General features: G+C 51.0%; 1 long non-coding RNA gene across 1 annotated transcript; it reads right to left on the reverse strand.

The window, feature by feature from the left end:
• Nucleotides 1-7,178: 7,178 nt before the first annotated feature.
• On the reverse strand, nucleotides 7,179-13,323 carry LOC126913469 (uncharacterized). The gene is made up of 3 exons (XR_007708823.1): nucleotides 13,254-13,323; nucleotides 11,250-11,663; nucleotides 7,179-9,503 (listed from the first exon to the last, which is right to left on the reverse strand). It is a non-coding gene; the product is annotated as an uncharacterized LOC126913469 (long non-coding RNA).
• Nucleotides 13,324-13,586: the final 263 nt, after the last annotated feature.

The following is a 13,586-nucleotide window of genomic DNA, read 5'->3' on the forward strand; positions in this document are numbered from 1 at the left end:
TCTACATTTGTTATCTTTGTAGAGCCTTTAGTCAATATTGTGCCATCTATAAGAGATGATCAAGGCCTGGGGGAAAGCTATCGAAATACTTGCATATTCTATAACCAAACTGGATTTCAGAGAAAATGCTCTAAGTAGTGTCCCGTGTTCTGTTTTGGCAAAAATGAAGAGTGAAGAATGTATGTTCATTTAAAAATACACAGGGGTGGGAGGGAACACACAACCATTTTGTAAGTAATCGTTTGGTTTTGTTTTATTAACATCTTGTTCATTCTGAGTTTAATTCTAAACATGGCAGCCCACCTCACACCTTTTCCTTCTGCCGTGGTGTTCCATCCCTTAGCTTACACAGTACCTACCTGTACTTCTGCACATGGATTCTTCCACTGCGTGCTAGGATTCAATGCTGGTCAGTGCTCAATACATAATTAACTTTCTGACAGCCTGTTTTTAAGATGTTTTCTGGTTTTGAAGTTTGGGTTGTGCTTTTGTACTTTTCCAAATACTGCACATCATTGTCTCTCCATGGTGTATTCAGTTACAACTGTAGTAGTTAGTAGCAGACCTAAAATATGAATAATTTACATAATGTAATTGAGACCAAATGACCGTGATGTGTTGGAGATGTAAATTTGTATTTGTAACTCAGAGTTCTCATTAACAAATACAATACCACTGGTCGTGATTATACCATACTTTTGCAATGATCCAGGTTAAGGTTAATGTTCCAAAGAGCTTTTCTAAAAGCACTACGAAGACTGTATTTCTCAATGTTTGTGTGTATGCTTATCAAGAACCTGCGCTGTACCTGGGAATCCCTTTTGGAAAATACATGGTGTATGTCTAAGAAGAGGAAGCACAAATGCAACACGGAAAAATATAAATCCACTTAAGAATTATTACATCCACTCAAGTTTTCATTAGGTGGGGTTGAACTTAAGGTCTAATTATAAAAAAGTACTGATTTCTCCAGCTTTCTTAATGGTTTCTACTTCACAGTGGATTTCAAAATTGATTGACGCCATCTGGACATTACACTGGAGAGGTGGCATAAAAGTACCTATTCACATGTGAAACAATAAGAATCGATGATGTTCAATATCTTTCAGGACTAAACCCTTACGTGAGTTTGTCCTGTAAGTTCTCCTATCTTGGTTAAGACCGATTCAAACGCTGTGACATGGGAAAAGCAGGAGAGGTTGAGTGAGTCGTAACAAGGGGTTTATCTTCCAAAACATAACTGGACCAGGGAAACTACCAGCCTTCGGGGGTAGGGGTTCAAACTGCATGAACTTGCAGATAGTGTAGTCACAGAAAGGACTCTGGCAAGATACTCAAATCGGACCTCTCGAGCTACGCTAACCACAGGAGTGAGACTGCAGGATACAGGACTGTCTTCTAACAACATTGGCTGTGTCTGATGGAAAAGTTAGATACTCCTGAAAAAAAAAATTACTGAATGTGCCCACGTTTCAAATACTGGGGAGAAGGTACCTTCTTTTTTATTATTTTTTTACCTTCCTTCACACAGATGCTTGTCAGATGGAGTCTATCACCCCAGAGGGTTTCCTTATTCAACAGCTTTTATTAATGCCTATGAAAATTTTTCAGAAAATAAATGTCCTCTCCTGCCCTTGCTAGAACAGTCCTAACCTGTTGCAGCTTTTTACAGAAAATGTTTGTGTACTACATGAAGATAAATTTCCACTTGAAAAAAGTTGAAAATGCAATTGTTACTTCTTATTCCGTAATTTTGGTTAAAAGACTGGGGTTTTAGTCACACCTTTGCAAGTTAAATGCAAGCTTTTTGCAGCCCAGACATATATTGTTAAAACATTACGAAAGCACGGAGAAAATCTTGTATTTGAATATTTATGTGGCATTTGATATTCATGATAGTTCCACATTTTATGAATCACAAATGTACACTGGAAAAATAATTTTGATTATTTATAGGCTTTAATATAGTGTTCTACTGTGTGGCATCTGGAATTTCTGCATGTTTTGATTCTAGTCTGTCACAGACCATTAACGCTGAGTGATGCGGTACCAAAGTGGGTAGCTTTGGTCAGAGCATCCATCCTCCTTGCTTTACATTTGCACAGATCCAAATCTAAGGGACTCTAGGCAGAGCTTGGAGATGTGGTAAAAAGTTTTTATGCAAACTGTGCTGACAGTTCACTTTTGGGCGGGTTGTTTTGGATTAAAGAGAAATCCCATTTTGGAAAATTTAGACAAATGAGGATCTTTACATTGCCTTGTAAACGTATATCGTGGCTGATGGTGTGTTGGTGGTGTCCCATTGTCTATTACGCTCTGGAAATCCTGTCAAGCATGCATTGATCCAGCAGTGAGGACCTGGAACTACATACGGGGAGCTGGTTACATTAAAGGACTGCTTTTGCTGTGTCCGACTGCTTTTAATTTCCATTCAGGTTGCACCTTGCAAGATCAGATCTCACCTGTATATGAGTACCTTATACCAGATGAGATGTCATGGTTTTTTTTCTTTTTGTAGTGTTTGAGCGATTGAAATCTTTAATTTCACAAGCAGGTTTAGTTCAGTAACTATGCTGATGGGAAAACAGTAGCTTAACTCTGTAACGTGCCAGTCCCCAGCAGGTTATCAGTGCAGACACAAAGTGAAGAGGCCAGGGCAAGACAAGCATGAAGGTTCAGCACGGCGTTGGCAGTGAGGATTTCTGTCTCTAGAAAGGGTCCACAGTAGCAACTGCCAAGTGATAAAAGCTGGTGCAAGGTTTGTGTGTGGGGGGTACATTTGAATGGCTGCAAGCATTGCTTCTGGAAACACTCTTCCGTCTGTTCTGCTCTTAAAACACCAACTGGTGAGTGGAAACATCTCAGAAGGTGAAAATGATGACAGAGCTGGTAGGAGAGGTAGGCCTGGTAACGGTGAGTAAAACAAGAGGCAGGTATTCATCTAACGTGGTTATTGGGGGTGTCTGTTTTTAGAGACTTAATTTAGAGCTTAGTTCTCCCACAATATTTTGCTATGCATGGCAGCAAAGAAAGCCTATTTCACTGGTTCCACCCCTGCCTCACGTTCTCCTGAGGCCACCGATGCTGGCCTGGCTCTGGGTTTGCTCCCTGAGCCCTGGGACCCAGAAGGGAAAGTGGCTGCGAGCCCTGGTGGGGTGTTTGCGTGAGCACCAGGTGTCGGCTGGACTTCCCTGCGGTGCCGAGGGATAACATCCTTCTCCCTGGGAATGGGGTTTCTGGGTGCTGGTGAAGCAGGGCGCTGGCACTGCCTCCCCTGCTCTGCCATCGGGGTGGCTGCCGGGTCCGGGAAGTGTCCGAGCAGCGATGCCGATGCTGCCTGTTCCTTTGGCTGCTTCCCACCGGAGGAGCTGGGATGTGATGGAAGCTGGTCTTATGGCCAGGGGGAGGGAGGAGGGGAGGGAGGGGGGTGTGTGTTGTGGGTGTGTGTGGGTGTGGGTGTGTGTGCGCGCCTTGCCCATTTTCTCTTCCATACCCAGCAGAGAAGACAAACTATGCAGCAGAAATATACGTCCCAGTATAAACTCGTTAAGCTTGCAATTAGAAAACCAGCTTGTGCTTTCTAGTAAAAGAATAACCACCAAAAAAAAAAAAAAAGAAAACCTTGCTTGTGGCAGCTGTGTCTGTCTTCCATACAACCTAGTCTCGTCCTTGCCGTCACACATTTCCTAGCAGTTGGGCACACTCAGATGATTTTTTTCAGTATGAGGAAACTGTTTCCCCTCATCAAGCATAAGCCGTGAGAACTCCCGCTCAACAGTTTATAAATGAATGTATGCTCGATTTGAATTGTATTTTGAGTAACCTTCAGTAGTCTGTTACTTGAAGAGAACATAAGAATGGTTTTACGTGAGAAATTCCAGCGAGCAGTGTATGCTTATACTTTGCTTCAGAAATGAATGGATTGGAAATGGTATTTGGCTTCCATTTGGTGAGCTTGTTGCCAAGAGCCCCTGAGTCCTCAGGGCACCAGAGCCATCGCTTGCTCTGGTTGTTGCACTCCTGCTTCAGCAAACTCACTGCTAGGGCAGGTGAGCAGGGCTTGGTTTGCCAGGTGGTTGGGACCTTTCTTGTTTAATTTAACCCGAGGAGATTTTTGTCCTTCTTGTGGCTTCGCATCACTGGTACTGGATGCTTCCCACTGGAGCCAGCTGCAGAACGTGCACTGTGTACACGGTTAGCATCACCTTACTTAGCCAGTTACTGTTGATAAAGGAGACGTATAAAGTGTTTCCTCCCTCACAGCGCAAAGAGCAAGACCTGAACTTATTAACATTTAGCACTGGGAGTTGCTGTTGTGCAAGGCACTGCACAAACACGCACTGAAGCCAGTCCTGGCTCAAAGCACGCTGGAGGAAAGATGAGGAAAAGCAGATGAGGTGGGTGGGCAAGAAGCGCAAGGAAAGCAAGATAGTACTGGATACCACAATGAGCTGCTAACCTTTGCCAAAATTCCTTTTGCATCAAAGGAGGTGAGCAGGAAAACGCTGAAGGTAGATAAGGTGGCTTTTCGGGTTGCTTTTTCAGTGTTCACAGGAATCTGCAACACCTCATTTGGCTCCCACCATGCTGCCTCGCTAATGGCGGTACCTGGTACTGAGTACCCTCACCCTGACTGTGTGGGAGGGTTTCGGTCTGGGGGAAATTAAAGAGACTGGCGTAGAGGCGTGTAATTAATGAGCGTCTCTAGCATCTGCCTCCTAAACCCAGCGGCCACACAGAGGTGCGACGTGCTGCATAGATTTGCCTGCCACAAGGAGCTGCAGCCTTTCAGCTGGCTTGTAAAATCCCACCAAAGCCAGTAAGGAAACCCGAAGGCTTTTCCTCAGTAGCGGTCACAGGTGCCCCTGCTGCAGCAGAATTCACGTTCTAAAAATCCTACACCTCGCTTCGTCCTGCGCAAACAGACGGAAGAGCGGCTTAGCGCGCTGCCGCACCACGCCGTGTCCGCACGCCTGTACCCGAGCCGCCCGCGGCGGGACGAGGGCCTCGTCGCCTCACCTCAGGCCGGCGACGCTCTGCGAGGGCTTCTGGGGCTCGCCGGCAAGCGGGTCGCGCTCGGCCGCGGCGGCGGCTCCCAGGCGACCTGCGGACACCTCGAAGACAAACCTTTACGCCGAGAGGAACAGAAAATGGCGGGGGCTCCCCCAGCCCCTTGGCCGGCACAGAAGCGTGGCTGGCCGCACCCCCCCCCCCCCCCCCCCCCAGCCCCGCCTGGGCTCTCCGCATCCGTAACCGGCACCGTCCCGAAGCTCCCGGAGCAGAGCAGCCGGGGGCTCCCGAAGCACCGCTGGGAGCCGCCGCCACCGGGAGCGTCCCCGTCCCCTTCCCCGCCACCCCGGGAGAGGTGCCCCGTCGGCTCCGTGTGGCCGCTCGTTTCGCTGCTCGCCCGCCGCCCCGGGAGCTGCGCCGTGCTTCTGCTCTCCTCCGGCTGCTGCTCGGCTCCGGGCGGGAGCCCGGCGTGCCTCAAAGCCCCCCCCCCCCCGCCAGCGGGGTGGAAGCCTCTTTTTCCAGCCGAGTAGAAGCAACCGGGACGCAACGGAGGTCTACAAAGGAGTAAACCTGATTTCAAACGCTTGCGCTCCGCACGGAAAATGCTAACGACGTGAAACGTTTTTTAAGCACGTTAAAAATCGGATGTAAAATTAACAGAAGCACGGAGACACGAAGTAATCGCTTCAGCGCCCAATCGCCCTGTAAAAGCAGTTACTCGTGAAGTTGTTAGCCATTACTCCTGAGGGAGAGCAGTATTTTATACGGTGATTAAGGGCTCGGCTTGTAGGAAGCGGGCAGGAACTGTTTTACGGATGCGAGTGCAGGAACACAGGCGCCCGGCGCGGAGCGGGCTACTTGTGCGCGCAAACGTTCTGCCTCCCACCCGCCTGCAGGCACCCAGCGCCGGGGGAACAGGCCCCAACGGAGGCTTGCGAAGGCCGCTTCCTAATCCCGCTCCCCTCACACCTTCGCCGCGCCAGGAGCGGTGTCTACGTGCCGCTGGGTAGCTTGTGCCGACCTCCCAGAGGTGCCAGCGCCCACCGCGCAGAGCAGGAGCCACCGTTAAGCTGCGAATCGGCAAGCGCGCGTTCCCCCGCCGTCCCCCTGCCCTCGACTGTGATTTATTAATTCCTAAAACTAGTTGAAAAACCGCTGCTCTGGGACACGCAGGCACCGGCACTCCCGAGAGGGCAGGATTTGGGGCTGCTGCTGCGCCATCACCTGCAGGACGTGCGACCTCGCTCCCACCGCAGCGGCCGGACGCCCCAGCAGGAGGGGACAGTCCCAGGAGGACCCTGCAGAGGTCACCCCGGCTGTCCCTTGCTGCCACCAAGGCCGGGGGGGGGGGCTCAGGGTGTCAAGTGCCAAGGAGCAGAGCTGGGGAAAACCCCTTTTTCCCGGGGCTCGGCTCCCTCCGCAGGAGCTCTCTGCCACAGGAACACGTCTGTGCCACCCACCAAGCATTTCCCAGTGGCCCAACCGCCACCAGGCGCCGCGGGAGCGCCGAGCCCTGCTTTCTGCACAGCAGGGACAGCTCCCCCCAGCCGGGACTCGCCCCCCCCCAGGAACCCTGATGCTGGGGAAGGCGCTGCATGTCGCTGAGTAAGGATACTCCCTCGGGCTGGGGCTTCCCCAGGAGCAGGAAACCTTCCCCAGGAAACCTTCAGCCTCCCTCCACCCCAAGGTGGTTGCCAGCCCTTGCATCCCCCCCCCAGCTGCCAGAGGCAAGCACCCAGGACCAGCATTACCCCTTGTCCCTCTCCAGCCCCCCCCCCAGGCCTCCCTTACTCCCCCTGTGAGCAGAGGGGTGCCAGGTGTGGCCCCCTCCCCCTGCACACCCCCAGTAACGACACCAAGCCCTCGTTTGTCGCTGCCTCCGCAGTGGTTTATTGGTGTGGGCGACGGGAGCCCCCCAGCAGCAGGGCGGAGGCACGGGGAGCGGTGCCAGGGAGGCACCCCGGGAGCCAGGGACCGATTTCCAGCCTCACTAAAGCAGCAATGCAATACTGGAGAGCAACAGGCAATCCCCAACTCCAGTATTTACGTGCTGCTAGAGCACTGCTGACAGCTTTTCCATCCTAGCACCTCTCCATGGCCTCCAGATCCACCCCCTCCCTCCCGGGACCCCCAAAACTAGGGGACAGGGTACCTGGCCAATCCTTTTGCTGGGGCAAGGGCTGAAGAGCAGGAGCATTACCTTGAACAGGGCTTGAGGGGTAACGCGCCAGCTGGAGGCATTATGCTCAAGCCAAGATCAAGCCATCCCCGCCCTGAAGAACAAAAGGAGCTGCAAGTCCTTCTGCCCGCAGGGCCAGCCCCACTGAGACACACAAACGCAGGCTCATATGGCATGTATTTGTAGCTGCAAAGATGTGCACGTCAGCACTGAGAAGACTTATCTACACATACCTGTTCAACTGAACTAAAGAGATACATGGGAATGCGTTAGCTTCCACATCTATGATAACCAGAAGCTCACTTTCTTGTCTTATCCTTGAGGTAATGAGGCAGCCCAGAATGGTCTGTATCTCCTTGTCCCTACAAACCATGATGTGCTGCTACATCTCCTCAAAGCCCACTGAATGTTGACATTCCAAATGGTATTTTGATTTTTTTTTTTTAAACCATGATATAAGGTACTGAAGAACACTCTACAATGAAGACATTTAACGTGCATGCATTACCACCACGGGACTTTTTTTTTTTTTTCCTTCACAGGTGCTATCATAAAGTCTGTAACTATAAAGAACAAGCAGTTACACAGTGCAAACAAACAAACAGAAATAAGCCATCCCTCCCACCCCCCAAGAACACAACACTTGGGTCTTGGCAAATCTACGCTTTCAGATCTAGATCTGCTGCTTTTGCTGCTGTAAAGATCCTGCAGACCTTTCCAGCCTTCCAAACACTCTATTTGCAAACGTCACGCTGTACCTTCCTCTTAGGGGCTGCTGAACATCCTGTGTTTTCCAGGAGTTGCAATGCTAGTATTTAAATACACATTCCAACAGGGCAAACCTATTAAAATCTCCTTAAACTATTTCGACTTTTGGGAAATACCCTTTTTTTTTTTTTTAAAAAAAAAAAACAAACTATTATGCTCATTTACTATTTGAATGGATAAATCGTATGCAACCAAAAATTAAAGATACTCTGAAACTTCATCACCTCCCCTCCCTGTACCTGAGCAGAAACCTAACAGCGCAGGGCAGAGAGCAGCTGTAACTCTGAAGCACAGAGCCGCCAGAGGCCCTTGCAAGTACCCATACCGAAGCCGTGCAGATAGCCTGACATTTTTGTGTTTCCTTTTGACTTTTTTTCCAGTTATGTGACAACTTCCTTCAATTCATTTTCTTAAAAAGCAGCATCACAAAAAAAAAAAGAGAACAATGTCAGAAATGACGCAATTAGTTCAAATCCTCGTGCCGTCCCTTGCAGTGAGCACACTGGTTATCTGAGTCCCCGTTTGTCCACCTCTTAGTAGCCCCTGCCTTTTTCACAAATTTAAAAATAGGAATTTCAAAAGGTTTCAGGACCTGTGCCAAATTATTTCAAATTTTAAATTAAATATTTGCCAATGCAATTTTTTGCCAACAATTCTTTTTTCACCCACTTCAGCGTCCTCGATACTGATAGCACTAGTTCCAACTCTATAAAGAGCAACTGCTATTTACTGCAAAGAAGCTGACAAGTACCCAAAGTTAAACCTGTACAAGCTAAGACAAAACAACCCCCCACATAATTTTACCTTTTTTTCCTTTAACAATTTGACATGACCGTACCTGTGTAGTCTTATTTCTTTCATCTCTTCAAGTGGCTCAAAAAAAAAAAAAAAGCAATAGTAAACAAGTTCAGTTTTAGAATCTCTTCTGTGTTTGGGGTTCACCTTTTAACAAATTTCTATTTATATATATATATATATACACACACATAAGATACACATGTATACATACACATGTATACGTATATAGATAAAAATAAGAAAGTTTCTAGTCTAGTTCGACAAGGGGGGCAAGAGCTCTTCAGGAAGGATGAGTTTCCCCAAGTAAGGTTTCAATACACGCCCAAGGACGAGCAACACTCACACTGAACACTGGGCAGCTGGAAATTTGGGACAGGCGGTGAAATATGTATCTGACAAAACGTGCGCGTTTTTGACACGAGAGAAGAATGACATTAAGCAATACAAAGCTCTGTGTTTGAATCACCTCATCGCACACTTGAGCTTTTTTTTCAGAACGTTTCAAGCTTGCTTTGCGCTCTGGGTTCTCACTATTAAGTCAGAAGGACGGCAGCCGACTGGAGTTTTACCCTGACCTCTCCCGGAGGACCTGCGCTGACCCAGAGGGAGGCGGATGCTGCGAGCGCCTCACAGCGGGCCAGACACGGGTGCTGGCACTTACCTTTCCAACTCACCTGCGAGCGCTGACGCCTCGGCTCCTTCCACGGGCACCTCGCTTGGCGCAGGGCAGTCACTGCTCCAGCGGGAGCTGGAAGGCAACACAAAAGGTTTACGAAGCGCTCCTGCAGGTGCCGTGCGTCGGGTGGGGGCACCAGGCTGCGGCCGTCACCTCGCTGAGGTCACCTCGCCGCATGAATGCGGCAAAGGTTTGGGTGGGCACAAAATTAGGGGGAAAAACAAACAAACAAACAGACACCAAACAAACAGCGTTCCGCCTCCAGAGCTGCGAGGAGTGTGCTTCTTGGAGACTGCACACAAAGTGCGCTAATGACCCCAACTAATGACCCAGGTGCTGCAGGGTGACACCAGCCCTGTGCAGCGGCGGTGCCCTGCTGTGCTGGCAGCCCCAAACATCGAGGGAATCACCCCCAAACGCTGCATCTCAATGCAAAGGCATCGCAGCGCCTCTGCTGCTGCCACCACCAAACAAGGGCTCTGCGCCTACAGTTCACGCACCAGCTATTTCTAGAAATCAAGACTTCTACCTGTCACGTATGTAAGCCAGCCACCTACGGAGGTTTAATTAAATCTTCCAAATAACTGGGGAAATCGAACATGCAGAAATCTGTTAATGCAGTTCACAAAACAATGCAGCTTCTGCTTGCCGAAGTGTATCGGGCAACTAAGTAAAAAGTCCCCCCTCCCCCCCGAAATCCTAAGCTCAAACACACAGAGATTCACCCTGAAATACAGGGACCCCTTAAAATGTAGCTTAAACCCTCCTTACAGCACTATAACAAAATAAGAAAAAAATAATAAAAAAAAATGAAAAAAAAAAGTGTGAAAGAGCACCATGGGAAAGGAAAGGAAATAAATATATGAGCCCATGACAGGACAGATTTGCATACATGCCCTCACTGACTCACACACTCTCCAGGGCTAGATAAGCTCAGAAACATGTAAATATTAAATATTTCCTATATATACACATTAAGAACAGAAAAAAAATAAAAAAAAACCTGTTATTCAACACTTTTTTTCAGGAGACATGCACAAATAAATACTGAAATCGTTTTTCTCACTTAAAAGAAGAATTAAAAGAAGCATTTACTATTTTACAAAAAAAAAAAAAAGTCATCTCGTTACAGTTGAAGGTCCCAGACATTAATTAGTGAGACGCTCACAGTTATAGTAACAAGACGAAAACAAGCGGGTGAAAACAAGTAGCAGCGCTGAAACACTTCATATCTGACTAGATCTGAAAAATCACACCACTTTCGTTCCTGCCTTCGTCTGAACAATGAAATTTAAACAAAGTCACGTATTAATATTTACAGATGTGGCTAATAGCTGGAATGGGACCCGCCGTTTGACCGACAGCCACCACATGTTTCCAGCTATTACGTTTCCGATACGACCTGACTCACAGAGCGGCCGAAGTGGAGCTAAGGCTGCGTGAAGAGCGACGACGACCAGGCAGCACGAGCAGCCAGACGCGGGAGCTGCACGCAGCGAAGTTACTTTCATTTGTACGGGTGCCTACAGCGCATCTCCTCTCCCGGGTGCGCAAATGCCACATGAAAATCCCTGCTACAGGTGTTTTGCTCAGCTAAGACTTCTTCCTGGGCCACAAAAAAATTAATGCATAAAATATATACATTTTAATCAACGTTCACGTGTCTAACCTGCGTGAGAGCGGGTGATTTCTCACGCACTTTATTTAAAATATTTTTTCCCCTGACTAATCTGCTCAGAAAAAGGGTCAGAGGAGCAGCTTGCGTTTCACCTGAGTAACAGCCTAGGAGAGCCACACGTGAGTTCCAGCAGCACGTACCTCTGCGTGTCAGCCCGCGCCGCTTCGACGCGCCCTTGCTGAGGGCAGAACACCCGGAGCCACGCTGCAGCTACACCGGGTAAATTCAGTCCATGTAAGAAATAAATTCGTTAATTTTACTCGACTCGAAACTTGACCCAAACTCTGCTCCTAGCAGGGCTGACTGCGTTTACCAAGACGGGCCTGGTAACAGGAGGGAAAGCTCCTGGTGCTCGCAAAGGCCTGCAGGATCCGACTTCAACTTACAGTGCTCCAGAAAACCAGTAAAATCCACAGTAAAATTCCAGGATCCACAGTTTTTTCTCAGCACTGCTGAGGAGAAGAAAAGTATGATGCTTCTTGTTACTTCCATTTTTTTGCATTGTCATCTCATCCAGTTTTAAACAACAAGGGACAGATCTGGAAGCACGATTCCTATAAAGTTTATTTGTTAAGAACAGGAAAAAAAAAAATATTGTTTTGTCAGATGGACATTAATTCAAACCATAACAAGCACACAGCAAATTAGTTGTTTTTTTTTCTGGGAAAAAAAAATATATATATATATTCGGGTCATTTTGCCTGAAGCATTACTTAAACCTTCCCTCTTGTATTTCATAAACGGTTACTGCCTTAGGAGCTCAGTTTTACTGTATTTCCCCCCAAAGCAGGTTAGCCGAGCACGGGCTCTCGCAGTTGACGGCGAGCAGCGGAGTTCTCTGGGCTTCTTCAGAGCACGAGATGACGAAACTCGGCGGAGGGTCCCTCACCTACCTACGCCCGCCCGCGGCACGCGAGCACAACTTCTCATTGATTTTTGAGCCGCTTGTGTTTGAGCCACGGAAAAGGCTCGGAAAGCTAAAAACAAACAAACAAAAAAAAGCCCAAAGCCGTCTCCAAGCCCGCCCAAACGGTGCGGGGCGGCTGAGGGAGCGCCGGGGCTGCGCCGGCCAGGACATCCCAACGGCCGGACAAAGCCGGGGCCGAGCGGGTGCGCGAAGGGAAAAAGTTATAAAAAATAATGAAAAAAAAATAGACGGAGAAAAAAGGAAAAGCTGGGTCCTAATTTTTCGGGTCATTTTGAATCGGTTCGATTGATTCCTTTTAATTTATATACCCAGTATTTTTAACTGGTGCCAGTTTTTCTGTGTTTTAACACTTCAGGCTGCTTCTCACGTGCGGCCGCTCTCGCCCCGGCCTTTACCCACCCCCCCCCCGCGCAGAACCGACGTGGAAACGAATTCGGGGAGAACCGGGGGGGGGGGGGGGGGGGAGGGGGGGGGCAGGAGTTCTTCCTTCAGCCCCCCCGCACCGAGCAGCCCCCGCCGGGCACACACCTGCGGCGGGGCGGCCCGGGAGGGTTCTGTCAGGGCCGGCCGGAGCGGGCCGGGGGGGGGGCAGAGGTGCCGGGGGGGGGGGGGGGTTCTGTCAGGGCCGGCCGGGGCGGGCCGGGCGCGCTCCCGCCCTAACGGTCCTGCGGCGGGGGGCCGCCGCCCCGCCCCCCCGCTGTCACTGCCCCGCTGCGTCACGGGGCCGCCGCTCCCCCCCCCCCCACTCCGTGACCCCCCCCCCCCCCTTTCCCCAGCGCCTTTGTGCGGCGCCGCCCGCGGGATGGCTCCGGGGGGGGGGGGGAGGGGGGGCGCTGTTCGGTGCCGTTTAAAAAAAAAAAAAAAAAAAGAGAAAACTTTTTTTTCCGCCCCCCCCCCCCCCGGCAAAGTGGCGCGACCCCGCCCCCGGTGCCACGGGGGGGGGGTGGGGGGTGCAGCGCCCCGTTGTTGCAAACCCCCCCCGGTTTCTGTCCGCCCCCCCCCCCCCCCTCCGCCCCGCCGCCAGCGCGCTCCGGCCCCCCCCCCCCCCGCCGCCGCCGCCGTGCCCCCCCCCGCCGTGCCGAGCCGAGCCGTGCCGTCGGGGTGGGGGGGGGGGTGGGGGGGCGGCGGCGGGGACTGGGGGGGGGGGGTGAGGGGCAGAGGCCCCCCCGCGGCGCCCCGTCCCCCGCCGCCCTGCCCGCCCGCCCTCCCTCCTCACCTCCGAGTCCACTCGAAAATGGCGCCGAAACCGAAAAAACTTCGCAAATTTCATTGTAGGCGTTTGCAAGGGCTGCTGGGAGCGGGGGCGGCGGCAGGCACCGCCCGGCGGGGCGGCACGGGGCGGGGCGGCGCGGGCACGGCACCCGCACACGGCCGGGAGCCGCTCGGGGAGGGGGCGAACAGACCGAGATCCCCCCCCCCCCCCCCCTCCCCGCCCTCCGAACCCCTCCTCAGAGCCCCCGGCCGGCCGGGAGCCGCGTCCCGCAGGGCCCGGGGAGGGAGGAGGGGGGGGGGGGCTCGAGCAGCGGCAGAGCCCCGCGGTAAGCGCCCT

This window comes from Cygnus atratus, chromosome 13 (genome assembly GCF_013377495.2).
Source record: "Cygnus atratus isolate AKBS03 ecotype Queensland, Australia chromosome 13, CAtr_DNAZoo_HiC_assembly, whole genome shotgun sequence".
NCBI classification, from domain to species: domain Eukaryota; kingdom Metazoa; phylum Chordata; class Aves; order Anseriformes; family Anatidae; genus Cygnus; species Cygnus atratus.